Source organism: Dasypus novemcinctus, chromosome 10, assembly GCF_030445035.2.
Source record: "Dasypus novemcinctus isolate mDasNov1 chromosome 10, mDasNov1.1.hap2, whole genome shotgun sequence".
NCBI lineage: Eukaryota > Metazoa > Chordata > Mammalia > Cingulata > Dasypodidae > Dasypus > Dasypus novemcinctus.
The window spans coordinates 43,919,794-43,938,808 of record NC_080682.1 but is presented as its reverse complement, the minus strand read 5'-3'; the positions used below and the strand labels follow the sequence as shown (position 1 = coordinate 43,938,808).

General features: G+C 37.8%; 1 protein-coding gene across 2 annotated transcripts in view; it reads left to right on the top strand.

The window, feature by feature from the left end:
- The window catches only part of CSTPP1 (centriolar satellite-associated tubulin polyglutamylase complex regulator 1), a 241,914-nt gene that overhangs the window by 143,972 nt on the left and 78,927 nt on the right, over positions 1-19,015 (top strand). The gene's annotated exons all lie outside the window — the stretch shown is intronic.

Here is a 19,015-nt window from a genome sequence, read left to right as displayed (position 1 = left end):
ATTTACACAGTCATAAAAATATAAACAGTGAATTTTTAAAAACTAAAAATGGTTCTTTATATTGGAGGAAGGTAAATGTATGGGGTTGGTGAAAAAGATAAATCCTCAGCTCTAATTGGAGTCAAAGGATACTGTCTAAAATTTTAAAATAACAGTATAGGCTAATTATTTTTAAATGCAATGAATAAAAGGCTCAATTAAGTAAGGTTGGTTAAAAGAGTTGCTATGATAGTTTGGTTTGGGGTCAATTGACTTTAAGAAGTGAGAAGTCATTGAACCTTTCAGATGAACTTGTCCAATCGGAATTCAAGATTGAATAGAAGTTGGGAGTAGAACTATAGATGATGTGACTGGGTAAAATCACTGAGGAATGAAAGTGTAGTAAGAAAGAAAGAGGGCCAAGGGCAAAACTTGGGAGAATGCTTATATTTAAAGGATAGGAAAAGGAAGAACCAGGGGGAAGGCAATCAAAATGTAGGAAGAGAAATAGTGTGATGTGACATTACAAAAGCTAAATGTTTTGGTTTCCTAGGCTTCTTTTTTTTTTTTTTTTAAAGCTTTATTTATTTATTTAATTTCCCCCCCTCCCCTGGTTGTCTGTTCTTGGTGTCTATTTGCTGCGTCTTGTTTCTTTGTCCGCTTCTGTTGTCGTCAGCGGCATGGGAAGTGTGGGCGGCGCCATTCCTGGGCAGGCTGCTCTTTCTTTTCACACTGGGCGGCTTTCCTCACGGGCGCACTCCTTGCGCGTGGGGCTCCCCCACGCGGGGGACACCCTTGCGTGGCAAGGCACTCCTTGCGCGCATCAGCGCTGCTGCATAGCCAGCTCCACACGGGTCAAGGAGGCCCGGGGTTTGAACCGCGGACCTCCCATATGGTAGACGGACGCCCTAACCACTGGGCCAAAGTCCGTTTCCTTTCCTAGGCTTCTTAAAGCAGATACCATGAAATTGTTTCAGTTAAACAATGGGATTTTTTTTTTAAGATTTATTTTTAATTTATTTATCCCCTTTTCCCCTCATTGTTTGCAGCTGCTGTCTGCTCTCTGTGTCTGTTTGCTGTTTGCTCTCTGAGTCTGCTCATCTTCTCTTTAGGAGGCACCAGGAACTGAACCTGGGACCTCCCATGTGGGAAAGAGGCACTCAATCACCTGAGCCCCCTCAGCTCCCTGGTTTGTTGTGTCTCTCAATGTCTTTCCTCTTTGTTTGTTGCATCATCTTAATCAGTTCACTGCACCTGCCCACCACGCCAGCTCGCCTTCTCCAGGAGACACAGGGAACTGAACCCAGAACCTCCTATGTGGTAGGCGGAAGCCCAATTGCTTGAACCACATCTGCTTCCCAATTATGGGGATTTATTAGCTTACAGTCTTTAACAGTTTTGAGGCCATGAAAATGTCCTTATTAGCACATCATCAAGACAATGCTTTCTTCCCCAAGTCTGGCTGCTGGCAATCCTTGGCCCCTCTGGCAAATAGCAAGACATATGTTGACGTCTAGTGGTCTCTCCCTTCTCTTCTTGGTTTCATTGCTTTCAGCTTCTTGCTTCTGTGGCTTTCTCTCTCTCTCTGTCTCTGTTTCTCTATTTCTTTCTATCCATTCTGTTTATAAAGGACTCCAGTAAGAGAATTAAGACATATTTTGATTGAGGTGGGTTATACCTTAGCTGAAATAGCCTCATCAATAAGTTCTACTTACAGTGGGTCCACACCCACAGAAATGGATTAGATTTAAGAACATATTTTTCTGGGATACATACAGCTTCAAACTACCACATCAAAGGAGGAGAGTTTTAAGAAAGATATGGACAATCACAATGCTGCAGGTGGAGAACTAAGAAAAGGTCCTTGAACATATGATGATTGGGAAATCATAATTTTCAAAAGAACAGTTTTAGTTGAGTGATGGAAACCATATTGCAGGAGTTACCAAGTGAATGTGTGGTAAAAAAGAGGAGATAATTAATAAAGCACATTCTTCTGAGAAATTTGGCTGTGAAAAAGAGAGAGAACAAAGTAGCTTTATGACTCTGAAAGATTGTTTAGATTAAGAGACTACTTAAACATGGATAGGTAGATAATGAGGAGTTAATGAAAAACGGCAAAATTAAAGATGCAAGTGAAATGGAGATAATTGGCAGAGCACAATCCCAGAGAAACTAAGACAACATGGACTCAAGAGCACAGATGGAGAGACTAATCTTAATAATAGAAGGTAAGGAAAAATAAAGATGCAGAAAAATATTAAGATATAGAGGAAGGGGCACTTCCAGGAAGATGGTGAATTAGAAAAACATAGAATTCTCTCCTCTCTAGAAAAAGAGGATAGGGCAGAAATGGCCTAGAAAAAAATGTTCTAGGTTTTGGACACCAGGGAAGGCTGGACATCATTCAGAAGAGAGAGAGGCACTGGAAAAGAATCTCAACGGAAAGACTATAAATAGAAGCTGCAACTGCAGCCACAGCACCCTTACCCCATGCTACAAGCAGACGATTTTGAATTCTCTGGCCTCGGGTTGGCTGCTATAGATAAAGGGGGCCTCTAGGATCCACCCCAGGAAAGGGTAGAGAGAGAGATGCAGCCTAAGGCTGATACAGCATTTGGCCCACCAATTTGGCATGCTGTGTTCCATGAACCCTTCCAGGCCAGGAAGCTCCATACCACTGTTTACTCTGGGAGCCAGCATGGGACTAAAAGGATCTGGTTCTCTCAATCACTCTTCCTACTGACTGGGACTGGTTGTTGAGGATGCTGGGAGGAATGGAATTATTTCCTACCCAGGAAAAGGGAGGCAGCTACTGGCAAAGGTTGCAGAACAGCCTTTAAGAAAGTTTGAATTGTGAGACCCTTATTCTCCAGGCAGAAACCTCACATTGATCCTGTCCATGTTGCACAAACACACTTGGATCAAGCTTTAAATCGAGAGGCCTACCAAAATGCCATCTGCTAGGCAAAGAAGGAAGTGCACATCAGGAAATTAAAAATAAATAAGTAAGAGGCTTTTTCTGGCTTTTACAGCCTCCCTCCACAAGGCCTCTGGAAGCAGGTCTGCAACCCATTACTGGGTCCAGGACCCAGATTTAAGCAACTAACAGGGACAATCCTGAAGACCTAGAACAGATTGAAACAAGAATCAAAGAACAGTAGTAACACAACCTCCTACAACTAAATTCCTAAAAGTGAGAAAGAAATTGAGCATCAGAGTAAACTCACCATAATCATATGCCTAGACATCAGCAAAAAATTCAAGCCATACTAAGAAAATGGAAAAAATGGCCCAAGCAAAGGAATATATAAAACCCCAAAAGAGACACAGGACTTGAGAGAACTAATTAACAAGATGCCATACAACCTTCCAAAAATAAAATGAATGGATTGAAAGACAATATGGCTAAAGAAACAAAGGACATCAGGAAGACCCTGATGGGGAGTGGATGTAGCTCAGTATTTGAGAGCCTGCTTCCCATGTATGAGATCCCAGGTTTGTTCCCAGTACTCCTAGAAACAAACAAACAAACAAAAAACCAAACTTTCATTGGGGAGTGTGTGTAGCTCAGTGCTTGAGTGCCTGCTTCCCATGCATGAGGTCCTGGGTTCAATCCCCAGTACCTCTTTTTATTTAAAAAAAAAAAAAAAAAAAAGACAGGTAACAAGCACACAGATTTTGAAAACCTGAATAGAAAAATAAAACAAAGCTCATGGAAATGAGTTGAACAGAACACATTAGAGGCATACAATGCCAGACTTGAAATGATAGAAGAAAGAATAAGTGATACCAAAGACAGAACAGCTGAAATGGAAGAGAAAGAAGAACACAGAAAGAATAGAAAAAAAATTGAGAAGGGGCTCAGGGAGTGGAATGATAACATGAAGTGCAGCAATGTATGTGGGGAGTTACAGAAGGAGAAGAGAAGGGAAAAGAGGCAGAAAGAGTATTTGAGGAAATAATGGCTGAAATTTTTCTGACTCTCATAAAAGAAAATGAATTTACATGTCCAAAACGCACAGCATACACCAATCAGAATAAATGTGAATAGACCAACTCTAAGACACATACTACTCAGAATGTCAAACATCAAAGATAAAGAGAAAATTCTGAAAGCAAGGGAGAAACAAATCATCACATACAAGGGACACCCAGTAAGACTTAGTGTGGATTTTTCATCAGAAACCGTGGAGGCAAGAAAACACCAGTGCGATCTAATTAGAATACTGAAAGAGAAAAATTACCAGCTAAGAATTCTTTATCTGGCAAAATTGTCCTTCAAATATGAAGGTGAGTTTAAAATACTGACAAACAGAAACTAACAAAGTTTGTAAAAAAGAATCTGCCTTTGTAGGAAGTACTAAAGGGACTCTTATAACCTGAAAGAAAAAGACAGGAGAGAAAGGCTTGGAGGAGGGTATAAAAGAAAGAATAACAGAAAGGATAACCAAAAGAGTAAAAAGACAATAAAAATATGATACGACATATGAAAATCAAAGAATAAAATGGTGGAAATAAATAGTGCATTTACAGTAATGTCATTGAATGTGAATGGATTAAACTCCCCAATCAAAAGATACAGGCTGACAGTATGGTTTTTTAAAAACCCATGAGTCATCCCTATGATGCTTTCAAGAAACTCACCTTAGACCCAGGGATACAAACCAGCTGAAAGTTGAAAGGCTGGAAAAAGATACTCCATGTGAATAGTAACCAGAAAAGAGCAGGGGTAGCTATACTAATATCAGACAAAACAGACTTAAATGCAAAAAATGTTATAAGAGATAGAGAAGGCCATTATATATTAATAAAAGGGACAATCCACCAGGAAGATATAACAGTCATAAATATCTATGCACCTAACCAGAGTGCCTCAGAATACATGAGGCAAACTCTGGCAAACCTGAAGGGAGAAATAGATATCTCTATGATAATAATTGTAGACTTTAACACACCACTCACGTCATTAGCTAGAACAACTAGACAGAAGATCAACAAGGGAACAGAGAACTTGAACAATATGATAAACAAGCTAGACCTAACAGACATGTAAAGAATTTTGCATCCCAAATCAGCAGGTTATACATTCTTCTCAAGTACTCATATCTATCTCCGGGTTAGACCACATGTTAAGTCACAAGCAGTTCTCAATCAGTATGAAATTATACAAAGTACCTTCTCAGATCATAATGGAATGAAACTGGAAATCAATAATAGATGAGAAAAGGGAAAATTTTTAAATGTGTAGAAGCTAAACAACACACTTCTAAACAATCAGTGGGTCAAGTCGAAATTGTAAGTGTAATTAATAGCTATATTAAGGCAAATGAAAACAAGAACAAAACATCAAAATGTATGGGATACAGCAAAGGCAGTGCAGAGAGAGATATTTATAGCCCTAAATTCCTATATTAAAAAAGAAGAAAGCAAAAACCAAAGATCTAACTGAACAACTGGAGAAACTAAAAAAAGAGCAGCAAACCATTCCAAAGCAAGTAGCAGGAAAGAAATAATAAAAATTAGAACAAAAAGAAATGAAAGTGAGAATAAAAAAACAGTAGAGGGAAGCGGACCAGGCCCAGTGGTTAGGGCATCCGTCTAGCACATGAGAGGTCCACGGTTCAGACCCTGGGCCTCCTTGACCCGTGTGGAGCTGGCCCATGCGCAATGCTGATGCGCGCAAGGAGTGCCGTGCCACACAGGAGAGTTCCCCACAGAGGAGAGCCCCACACGCAAGGAGTGCACCCTGTAAGGAAAGCCGCCCAGTGCAAAATGAAGTGCAGCCTGCCCAGGAATGGCGCTGCACACACAGAGAGCTGACACAACAAGATGACACAACAAAAAGAAACACAGATTCCTGTGCCGCTGACAACAACAGATGCGGACAAAGAAGAACAGGCAGCAAATAGACACAGAGAACAGACAACCGGGACTGGGGGGTGGTGGGAAGGGGAGAGAAATAAATAAATAAATAAATCTTTTTAAAAAACAACAGTAGAAAAGTCAACAAAACCAAAAGCCAGTTCTTTGAGATCAATAAAATTGACAAACCCTTAGCTAGACTAACAATGAGAAAAAGAGTTGACGCAAATAAATAAAATCAGAAATGAAAGGAAGGAAGTTAAACTGACCCCACAGAAATAAAGAAAGGCTCTTAAGAGGATATTATAAGAAACTGTATGCCAACAAACTAGACACCTAGATGAAATGGAGAAATTCCTAGAAATGCGCAACCTATATTGACTCTACAAGACATACAAGAACTTAACAAATTAACCACATTTAAAGAGATTGAACTAGTCATCAAAAATCTCCCAGCAAAGAAAAGTCCAGGACAGATGGCTTCACAGGTAATTTCTACCAAAGATTTTGAGAAGAATTAACGCCAATCCTGCTTAAACTCTTCCAAAAAATTGAAGAGGAGGTAAAATCACCCAACACATTTTATGAAACTAACATCATCCTAATACCAAAGCCAGATAAAGACACTACAAGAAAATAAAAATGCAGACTAATCTTTAATGAACAAAGATGCAAAAATTCTCAACAAAATACTTGCAAATAGAATCCAACAGCATATAACAGGTTTATACACCACAACCAAGTGGGATTTATTTCTGAAATGCAGTGGTGGTTCAACTTAAGAAAATCAATAAATGTAATTCACCACATTAACAAATTGAAGGGGAAAAATAATATGATCATCTCGATTGATGCAGAAAAAACACTTCAAAAGATAGGAATAGAAGGAAAATCCCTCAATATAATCACGGGCATATATGAAAAACCCACAGCCAACATCATACTCAATGGGCAAAGTTTGAAAGCTTTCCTCTAAGATCAGTAACAAGACAAGGATGCCCACTGTCACCACTGTTATTCAATATTGTGCTAGAAGTTCTTAGATAGAGCAGGGGTTCTTAAGGGGTCTATAGAAAGATTTCAGGGGATCCATGAGCTTGAACTGAAAAATGTCAACTTATTATCTTTATTGTCTCTGACCTCCAATGTTGAGTGTCATAAAACTCTCTGTTGCTACATTCCAAGAAGGGATCCATGTTTTCATCTAACTGACAAAGGAGTCCATGGAACAAAAAAAGTTTAAGAACTGCTAAGCTGGGAAACGGACTTTGGCCCAGTGGTTAGGGCGTCCGTCTACCATATGGGAGGTCCGCGGTTCAAACCCCGGGCCTCCTTGACCCGTGTGGAGCTGGCCATGTGCAGCGCTGATGCGCGCAAGGAGTGCCGTGCCACGCAAGGGTGTCCCCCGTGTAAGGGAGCCCCACGCGCAAGGAGTGCGCCCCGTAAGGAGAGCTGCCCAGCGTGAAAAGAAAGAGCAGCCTGCCCAGGAATGGCGCCGCCCACACTTCCCGTGCCGCTGACGACAACAGAAGCGGACAAAGAAACAAGACGCAGCAAATAGACACCAAGAACAGACAACCAGGGGAGGGGGGGAAATTAAATAAATAAATAAATCTTTAAAAAAAAAGAAAGAAAAAAGAAAAAGAACTGCTAAGCTGGAATAATTAGATAAGAAAAAAAAAAGGCATCCAGATAGAAAAAGAGGAAGTAAAACTCTCACTATTCATGGTTGACATGACCCTATATTTAGGATATTCTGAATTGTCTACAACAAAGCTACTTGAGCTAATAAACAAATTCAGCAAAGTCACAGGATATAAGATCAACAAGCAAAAATCAGTAATGTTTCTGTACACTAGTATTGAACAATCTGAGGAGGAAATCAGGGGAAAAATTTCAGTTACAATAACAACAAAAAGACTCAAATACTTAGGAATTGAAGTCACTGGGAACAGGGAAAAGAAAGGAGTGGACTTTGCCTGTGGCAGGACAGCTAAGGACTCAAGGATTGCCAGCAGCCAGCCAGCTGGAAAGCTACTGACCTCAGGAGGAAGCAAGCCTTCTAGCCAATGCCTGGATTTGGACTTTGGGCCTCTGAAACCTTGATCAACCTTAAAGATGTCGTGGTGTTCAGACTGACTTTCTGTCCTGATTTGGCCTTTTCATCCAAGTAGAAATGTCCTCTAGTGGGTAACATTTGAGGAAATTGCAGGATGTTGTGAGAAAACTGCACCCATTGTAGAATTACCCTATACTCTGGTTTTCCCAAGGACCAGTTACAGTTTTCGTCTGTTTTTCCGGCAACCCACCTGAAGCACCATGGACTGTCTGCCCATGTTTCAAAAAAGAAATGAGGACTTCTGGTTCCAGCTAACATAAAGTCAGAATACTCGTTCCACCCTTTCTCTCACACCAATGACAACAAAATCCCAACCAGAAGACATAAAGCAATGGTTAGATGACTGTAAAGTAAATGATTGCAGGAAAATTGGGGAGGGAAATTAGGATTCAAAGAATGACTGATAAACTTGTGAGTTTCTCTGGGATTTTTCCTCCCATATTCCAAGCTGATACTAAAGGGCAGCCCAACTCCTAGAAGTGCATATTACACATGGATGGAAAAAGCCCGAAGAGAACTATTTCTTGCCAGAGGACTAGAAAGGAAGACCCCTTGTAGGATGTGGAGGATGGCAAGAATCCCTGTGTTTTTCCCTTTGTGCTCTGCAGGCCCTGCCCCCAAAGCAAGCACCAGTCACCAAATTGCCCTCCCACAATGATGGTGAAGGAATCAGTCCTGTCAGCCCAAGAATTCCTAGATAAAGTCCTTTTCTCTGGCCAGAAGAACCAAGAGAAGCAGCCTCTGTGGCCTGAAGAGGGTACAATAGGGAATCCCTGTTATTTTTCTCACTCTCTTTTCTATCATATGAAAATGGAACCAAAATATATCAAAAGATGTGGGCTATAACAAAAAGCAGGGGAATTTTTAGCATTAAATGCTTGTATTAGAAGAAAAGACTGGTCTCAAATCTGTAATCCAGTTTTCCACCTTAAGAAACTTAAGAAGCTAAAAGAAAAAGTAAAAGAATCCCAAAGCAACCAGAAGGAAGGAAATAATAAAGATAAGGGCAAAAATCAATGAAATTGAAGAAAAAAACAAAAGCTCGTTCTTTGAAAAGATCAATGAAACTGATAAATGTCAATACTGACACACACAAATGAAAGAAGAAACAGATTATTGTCAAAAACAAATAGAAGGGATATCACTACTTATCTTGAAGACAGTAAAAGGATAGTAAAGTAATTCTAGGCCCATAAGTTGGAAAAATTAGGTAAATTCAATCAATTCCTTGAAGAACATCATCTACTAAAACTCACTCAAGAAGAATTAGATAATCTGAATAATCCTATATTTTTCATAGGAATTGAATTAATTGTTAGAAACCTTCCAAAAAAAATCTATCAAAAGGTTAAGGAAGGCCCAGGCATATTCCCACTTTTTGTTTTTTTTCCTCACACTCTCACAGTCACTCGTCTCCACAGTTGGCTGCCCCTGGCAGCCAAAATGGTGAAGCACATCGAGAGCAGGGAAGATTTTCTGGCAGCTTTGAACGATGCTGGTGATAAACTTGTAGTAGCTGATTTCTCAGCCACATGGTGTGGGCCTTGTAAAATGATCAAGCCTTTCTTTTACTCCCTCTCTGAAAAGTATAGCAAGGTGGTGTTCCTTGAAGTAGATGTGGATGACTGTCAGGATGTGACTGATCAAACAGCATGGTATTGGCATAAAGATAGACGTATTGATGAGTGGAATAGAATTGAAAGTCCAGAAATAAACCCTCAGTTCTATGGTTAACTGGTTTTTGACAAACCTCCCAAATTCTTGTTAATGGGACAAAACAATCTTTTTAAGAAATGGTGCTGGGAGAACTGGATATCCATAGCTAAAAGAATGAAAGCAGATCCCTATCTTACTATCTATACAAGAATCAACTCAAAATGGATCAAAGACCTAAATATAAAAGCCAGGACCATAAACCTACTAGAAGAAAATGTAGGGAAACATCTACAAGATCTTGTGTTGGTGGTGGTTTCTTGGACCTTACACCCAAAGCACAAGCAACAAAAGAAAAAACAGATAAATGGGACCTCCTCAAAATTAAACACCTCAAAGGACTTTGTCAAAAGGGTGAAAATGCAGCTGACTCAATGGGAGAATATATCTGGAAATCATGTATCCAATAAGGGTTTACTATCCATGAAATATAAAGAAATGTTACAACTCAACAGTGAAAAGACAAATGACCCAGTTAGAAAATGGGCAAAAGACTTGAATAGACATTTGTCCAAAGAAGAAATCAGGGAAACGGACTTGGCCCAGTAGTTAGGGTGTCTGTTTACCACATGGGAGGTCTGCAGTTCAAACCCCAGGCCTCCTTGACCCGTGTGCAGCTGGCCCATGCACAGTGCTGATGCGCGCAAGGAGTGCCCTGCCTTACAGGGGTGTCCCCCGCGTAGGGAAGCCCCATGTGCAAGGAGTGCGCCCCATAAGGAGAGCTGCCCAGCACGAAAGAAAGTACAGCCTGCCCAAGAATGGCGCTGCCCACACAGAGAGCTGACACAACAAGATGACGCAACAGAAAGAGACACAGATTCCCGTGCTGCTAACAACAACAGAAGGGGACAAAGAAACAAGGCGCGGCGAATAGACACAGAGAGAATAGACAACTGGGGTGGGGGCGGGGGAGGGGAGAAAAATAAATAGATAAATCTTTAAAAAAAAAAAGAAATCAAATGGTGAAAAAACACATGAAAAAATGTTCATCATCACTAGAGATTAGGGACATTGAAATCAAAGCTGCAATGGGATATCGTTTCACAACTATTAGACTGGCCGCTATTTCGTTATTTTTTTTTCATTTTTAGTCTTTAATTATTTAGATTGGCCATGATTAAAAAGACAGATAACTACAAGTGTTGGAAAGGATGTGAAGAGATAGAAACACTTATTTACTGTTGTTGGGAATACAGAATGATACAGCCACTGTGGAGGACTGTTTGACAGTTCCTAAATATGATGAATATAGATTTGCCATGTGACCTGGCAATACCACCACTAGGTATATACCCAGAAGAACTGAGAGCAGTTACACAGACATCTACACACCAATATTCATAATGGCATTATTCACAATTGCCAAAAGATGGAAACAACCCAAGTCTCCATCAACTGATGAATGGATAAACAAATGGTGGCATATATACACAATGGAATATTATGCAGCTGTAAAAAGAAATGAAGTTGGGAAGCATATGACAACATGGATGAACCTGGAGGACATTATGTTGAGTGAAGCTAGCCATACTCAAATGACAAATACTGTATGATTGCGCTATTATGAACTAAATATATTGTGTAAACTCATGAAATTAATAACTAGAATGTGGATCACCATAAAACTAACTAGAATGAGGTTAGAGAATGGAAAGCTGAGGGCTAACTTGTGCAGAATTGACAAAAACATTGTGTTAATCTTTGGAAATTAGTAAAAAAGATGAAAGCACAACATGTTTGTAACTAGCTGTGCTATTATATGGGTATGTCAATGGTTGAAAGAGAAAATCTAAGATCATGTACATTACTAAAAGGAAAGCTGAAAAATGGAACATGGGACTGTATAGCATAGTAAAACCCCATGTGAAATATGAATATGGGCAATATTGCATATATAAGACCATTTTTCTTTGAACCTGAACAAATGTTATATATGGTAATGTTACAAGATGTTAATATCAAGCAAAAAAAAATTTCTGCTGAGTGAAAGAAACAAGACACAAAGTATAACATATTGTATGATTCCATTTATATATTAATGAAATATAAATATGAATCAATTTATAAATATGGAATTAGATTGTGGTTATTTAGGATGGAGGAAGTACAGAGGGATTGAGAGGTAACTGCTAAGGGGTGTGGAGTTTTTCTTTTTGGATTAATAAAATTGTTCTGAAATTTTTTGTGGTAATGAATGCACAACACTATGATTGTAGTAGGAGCCATTGATTGTACACTCTGAATAGATTGCTGTGTGAATATATCTCAATAAAATCGCTTTAAAAAAGATACAGGGAAGAGGATATGGCTCCAGCGATTGAGCTTCCGCCTACCACATGGGAGGTCCCAGATTTGGTTCCTGGTGCCTCCTAAAGAAGATGAGCAAGACAGCAAGCTGACACAATGGAAAGGCACAGCAAGCTGATGCAACAAGATGATGCAACAAGAGACACAAGGAAAACAATGAGAGACCCAATAAAGCAGGGAGTAGAGGTGGCTCAAGCAATTAGGTGCCTCCCTCCCACATCGGAGGTCGGATTTGGTTCCCAGTGCCTCCTGAAAAGAATACCAGGGAACTGAATTTGGTTCAATGGATAGAGCATCCACCTACCACATGGGATGTCCAGGGTTCAAACCCAGGGTCTCCTGACCTGTGTGGTGAGCTGGCCCATGCGCAGTGCTGATGTGTGCAAGGAGTGCCGTGCCATGCAGGGGTGTCCCCTGTGTAGGGGAGCCCCACATGTAAGGAGTGAGCCCCGTAAGAAGAGCTGCCCCGCACAAAAAAATGCACCCTGCCCAGGAGTGGCGCTGCACACACAGAGAGCTGACACAGCAAGATGATGCAACAAAAAGAGACACAGTGCCGCTGACAAGAATACAAGCAGACACAGAAGAACACACAGCGAATGGACACAAAGAGCAGACAACTGGGGGGGTGGGGGTGGGAAGGGGAGAGAAATAAATAAAAAATAAATCTTAAAAAAAAAAAAAAAGAAGACCAGCACATAACAAATAGATACAGCAAATGCAGAGAACAAGGGAGGGGGTGGGGAGAAATAAATACATAAAATAAATTTTTAAAAATACACAGAGAAGGAAACTGAAGGACTGAAAACAATCAGATGGGCTTGATCTCAAAATGAGAGAAGAAAGAAGTTAGCTGCTGAGAGTTGGGGATTGGGGCATAGTGTAAATTTGGAAATTTGATAATGGAAAATGTCTGGAGCAGCTGCTCTAAGGTATGTCATACAGCATTAGGAGGAGATGACTAAAATGATTACCCAGCAACCATGAGAGTCCAGTTGAGGTTAGATAGTATGAGTTTGTAATAAAGCCAATCAGTATGGTTTTTTGGGCTTTCTCCAATTATGCTATATCTCCAAAAGTTGTATTAGTGCATTAGTCATCATCTTGGCTAGGCTTGGGTTTCCTTAGAGTGTCTTAGGAGACATCCCAGTGTTCAAAACCATAAAAATGCTTTCTAAGGGGAGTTAGTGCCCAGGAGTACCAAAGAGCATGTTTCCTTGTGGGATACTTCCATCTGTGAATTACTTGGAGGTCTTGTGGGGATAATCATGGGTAACAAAAAAGAAATAGACTTAAGCAGTTTGGTGTATCAAAAAGAGCTATAGCTGCATGGATATCTAGACACAGATCTCAGGGTGGGAGTGTGCTGGAGAACATCTGGATTCAGATAAAAGAAGAGCAGAAAAGAATGACATCATTGTGGGATTATACTGTCAGCTACCTGGCCAGATGGAAGAAATAGATAGAGCATTCCTGAGGCAGATCGCAAAATTAGCCTGAGTTTGGAGAGCATGGTGATAGGGATTTCAACCATGAAGACATAAGCTCAAAGTCAAAATGCAGGATACTTGAAAAATTCTTTTTTTTTTTCACTAGTTATGTTTTGCTAATCATCCAAGAAACACATTTATAACAGAAAATGTAGAAGTGTAACAAAAAATATAATTACACATAAGCTTACCACTGAGAGAATCTCACCATCAAAATAATTGATTATTTCTAGTATATGTTTATACATTGTTATCTTTATATAGCAGTATCTGTTAAATATACATTTATATAATCTGTGTATTTTTTAACATATAAGCCTTTTCTCATGTCATTAAAAATCCTTCATATATATATAGAAATTTTTAAAAAATTTTTCAATCTTTGATTTATCGCCATGTTGTATTCATCTCTCAGCAGGAAGAAATATGACATAGGAGTTCTAGATATAATTATAAAAACAATTTTACTATATACTACTTGCCAACATTATTTACATTTTTCTGAAGATATCAGTCAATGCTCTTAGGCCCAAGAAAGAAATGAGAGACTTTGAAAATTTTAAAGGAGAAGTAAAAACTACAATATTTGCAGGTGATGTAATTAGTTTCTTGGAAAGCCCAAGAAAATCAAACTGAAATCCATTATTAACATTATGAAAATTCAGCAATGTAGTTGGACAAAATTAATATACTAAAATCAATCATTTATTTTTAAATATAATAGCCTTTATATAGTCAAATAAAAAAAGATCCTATTTATAATAACAAAAGAAGATAAAGTACTTTGGAATAAGCCTAACAAAAATATATAAGAACTATATGAAGAAAGCTTTTAAGCTACTGAAGACTTGGGCATATGAAAAGGCATAGCATGTTCTTGGAAAAGAAGACAAAATCGTAAAGCTGTTGATGCTCCCTAATTTAATCTATAAATTAATATGAACTCTGTAAAAAAATACCAACAGGAATTTATTTTGTTTGTTTGATTGTTCTATTGAGACAATGTTACTGTAAACATCATACAGAAAAAGTAAACAAGAGTAGCCAGGTAGACCCTGGAAAGAAAAGCAATGGGGTTTAGTGGGTAAAGACTAGCTCTCTACCAGATATTCAAATTTATTATAAGGTCACAATAATTCTATTACAATAGTTAACACAAAGCACTTCCCATGTCCCAGGCACCACCATTCTAAGCACTTTATATATAATAACTCATTTAATTCGCTGCTGATCCTTGAAAATAACTTGCCTAATCTTCACAGTTCATAAGTGACCAAGGTGAGATTTGAGCTCAAGTACTCGCTCCAGAGTACATACTCTTCATCACCACATTACACAACCTTTTGTTACTGGCATATTAATAGACAGGCAGAAGTCAGTGGACCAGAATCAAAAGTCCAGTAATTGACCCAGTGAAAATGAAATTAGTCTGTGTTAAGGGAAGCATTTTAAATCAATGAGTACAACTGGTAGCCATCTTTAAAACCATAAACAGCGTTTTTAAATTTACAGAAAAAAAAAAAACACAGGAAAATGTTTTTTAAATCTCACAGAGGGGAAATCCTTTCTAAGTATGGTTGATAGAAAACCTGGTAACCATAAAATAAAAGGTGGCTATATTTCATTACACAAAAATGGAAAAAAAATTGTGTGATTAAAAAATCCTATAAATAAGGATAAAAGATTAGCAACAAATGCAGAAAATATGTGTAACTCATATCACAGATGATGGGCTAATTCCCTTATATACAGAGTTCCTAAATATCAAATAAAAATAGCAAAACCACAATATGAAAGAAGTAGAAGAAAGGATAGGTACAGAAAGTTTACTGAAAAGGTTTGTCTTTTTATTTTTGTTAACAGCTTTTTAAAACATTTATTTTTAATTGTGGTAGAATAAACATAACAAAAATCATTTTATCCATTTTAAGTGGACAATTCTCTGACATTAAATACACTGACAAATACACTGTGTAATTTTCAGCACTATTTCTAAACTGTTTTCATCTTCCTACACCAAAATTCATATTCACTTAATAATAACTCCCCATTCCCACCTCTCACCACCCCTTGTAATCACTATCCTGCTTTCTGTCTCTGTGAATTTGCTTATTCTAATTATTTCATATGAGAGAAATCATACAGTATTTGTCCTTTTTTGTTTTGTTTTTATTCTTTTCCTTTTTTTTTTTCTTTTTTTTATCTCTTTTTTTTCTTTCCCTTTTTCACAAGGTTTTCCCTTGTTTCGTGGGCTGACTTTCAATAGATCGCAGCAAGGGAGCTGCTCTGCTACGTATGAAACCCCGACCCAGAAGCAGGTTGTCTACAAGTGGTTTAGCACAGTATTTGTCCTTTTGTGTCTGACTTATTTCACTCAATGTGATGTCTTCAAGATTCATCCATGTTGTAGCACGTATCAGCACTTCACTTCTTTTTATTACTGAATAATATTCCATTGTATGGATATACCACATTTTCCTTATCCTTTCATCTGTTGATGAACACTCGGATTGCGTCCATCTTTTGGCAATTGTAATGCTGCTATGAACATCACTGTGCAAATACCTGTTTGAGTCCTGCTTTCAGTTCCTTTGGGTATATCCCTAGAAGTGGGATTCCTAGAATTCATCTGGTAATTCTGTACTTTCCATTTTTTTTATTTACTGGGTATGAAGTGGTATCTCATTGTAGTTTTAACTTGCCTTTTCCTAATGGCTAATGATATTGAACATTTTCCTGTGTTTATTGTTCATTTGAATACTATCTTTGGAGAAATGTCTTCAAGTTTTTACCCATTTTTTTTTAGTTGGATCATCAGGCTCTTTGTTATTAAATTTTAAGAGTTCTTTATATTTTCTGGATATTACACCCTTATCAGATATTTCCATATATTTTCTCCCACTTTGTAGGTTGTCTTTTTACTTTCTTTATTACGTCATCTAGTACATAGAAGTTTTAAATTTTGATGAACTCCCATTTATCTATTTTTTCTTTTGTTGCTTGTGCTTTTGGTATAATGTCTAAGAAACCATGGGCTAACACAAGGTCCTAAAGATTCTCCCTTAAATTTTTTTCTAGGAGTTTTATAGTATCGATTCTTATTTTTAGGTCATTGATCCATTTGAGTTAATTATTGTATAAGGTGTGAGTAGGGGTTAGCCTTTCTTTTGCATATGGATATCCAGTTCTCCCAGCACCATATCTTGAAGAAATTATTCTTTCCCCACTGAGTGGACTTAGTACCTTAGTCCAAATCTGTTGGCCATACATGTCAGAGTTTATTTCTGAACTATCAATTCAATTCCATTGGATTTTGCCTGAAGCAATTTCTGTATCTTTTCAGATGATCACATGGAATTTGTCCATTTATCAATTGATAATGACATATTACCAATGGTTCTTAAAATATGACAAGATTCTTGACTTCATTAATAATGAGTGAATTAAAGCTACAATGATATATCACTTTTCACCTTTAAGATTGGCAAAGATTAAGAAGCTTAATACACTGTAGGTGAGAGTAGGAAAATGGGCATTCCTATATATTGTTGGCAGTAGTATAAATTAAATGAACTTCGGTGGAGTACAATTTGTCACCATCTTTCAAAACTGAAAATGTATTCATCCTTTGAACCAGGAAATGCACTCTAGGAATTTCTTCGGCAGATAATGCACATGTGTGCAAGATGATGTATATTTAAGGATATTCATAAGGATCTGGCTAAATAAATTATGACACATTCACACAATTCACTATGACAAAAGAAACATATAGCCCTTTATTTACTGATATAGAATGAGCTCCAAAACAATTAAGTGGAAAAAAAGTAAGAACTGAACAGTGTGTATAATATACTACCATTGTATTTTTTAAAGTCTCTCTTTCTCTCTGCCCCCCCCCACACACACACACATACACACACTCATATGTATGTAACATCTTTGGACTGATTTACAAGAAGTTCTTTAACATTGAAGGAAATGGGTAAGTTAGTTACTTAATTTTCACTGTTCCCTTTTATACCTTTTGAATCTTGTATGTATATATATTATTTATTCAAGAAATTAAAAATAGGAGGAATAGGTTAGCAAAGTAGACATAATAGAACCTCCAAAATAGGAAAGCATTACCTTATTATACTTGTGATTCTCAAAGTCTGTAATGAAGTCACAGGATTGCAACTGGATATTTTAAAATTTTTATATCATGTCTGTAAAACTGGGTTTTCAGTTGTTGGTGTAATGAAAAGCAAATCCTACACAAAATGTGGAACAAGAGTTGAGGGTATTTGATCTGGTTCCAAGATTTGAGTTCAAGATTTTTATTCAGTGCTCAACAGGCACACACATTCCATTATTAAGTAATTTGTGATTAAATAATAAAACACAAATTTTATTTTCTTTTTATTTCAAAGTATGTATATTTTTTCCCCCAAAAGACTACTAATTGTTAGAACATAAATACTTACTAAGTTGTTTGGATGTAGCACCTAAATGGAAGTGTTAGGTATTTCTTTTAGTCTAGAAGTGCTTTGAAAAAATTACTGATACTAAGTTCATTTGCTATGACCTGAGCAAGTATGGGAGCATCTGCCTTAGACTTTTCAGGGTTGGAATAGTAAGGGAAAGGAAGGCAGGGCATGCCCAAATGTATAGCCTAGATTTTAGGAAAGTAGATTTCAAAAGGGAAAAGAGGCATTATTCCATGGCTTGACTCTGAAAAGGAAATCCTTAAGTATTACTTCTCAGAAAAGAAATTCTGCCTATAATGTAATTAGTCACAAAGAATTTCAACAAGGAAAAAAAAGAGAAAATCATAAAACTAATGCACCAGCAATGAGAATATGCCAAGAAACTCAGATTTTATAGGGTCCTGGATAAAAGAATGAAAGAAGGATACATACAAAGGTAAACAGTGCCATAAACTGGTAATAATGGTATCAGGGGGAACCGGCAGTGGCTCAAGCAATTGAGCTCCTGGTTACCATATGGAGGACCTGGGCTCGATCCCTGGGACCTCCTGGTAAAAAAAGAAAAAAAAAGAAAGGCATCCCAGGCCCCCCCATATGGCTCAGAGAGGCCCGGTGAAGCGACACACCAAAAAGACGGTGACGCAACCAGATTGAAAAAAAAAATGGTATCAGGAACTTCTAACATCCTAATCTGCCCTTGTCTGGAATGTTTTTCTGCTTACTCCTGGCCCCATTGTACTTTTTCCCCCTTTCTTTTCTTCTCCAGAAAATGTTTGTTTTAATTGAAATGTAGCTTATATACAATGAATTTAAGTGGGCAATTTTATGAGTTTTTTGGTTTTTTATTTAAATAAATTATATCAGCTTTGTAAGATAGAATTTAACAACATGTTTAAGTAAGTTTTGACAAATGCATATACTTGTGTAACCATCACCTCAACCAAGATATATAAAAATTTCCATCACCCTCATGTCTTTTTTTACACATTCAGTATTTTTATTTCATTTTCTAGCAGACAATTCACGTACCTCCGCATTCCTTTATGTTAGTGTTGCAATTTTCCATAATT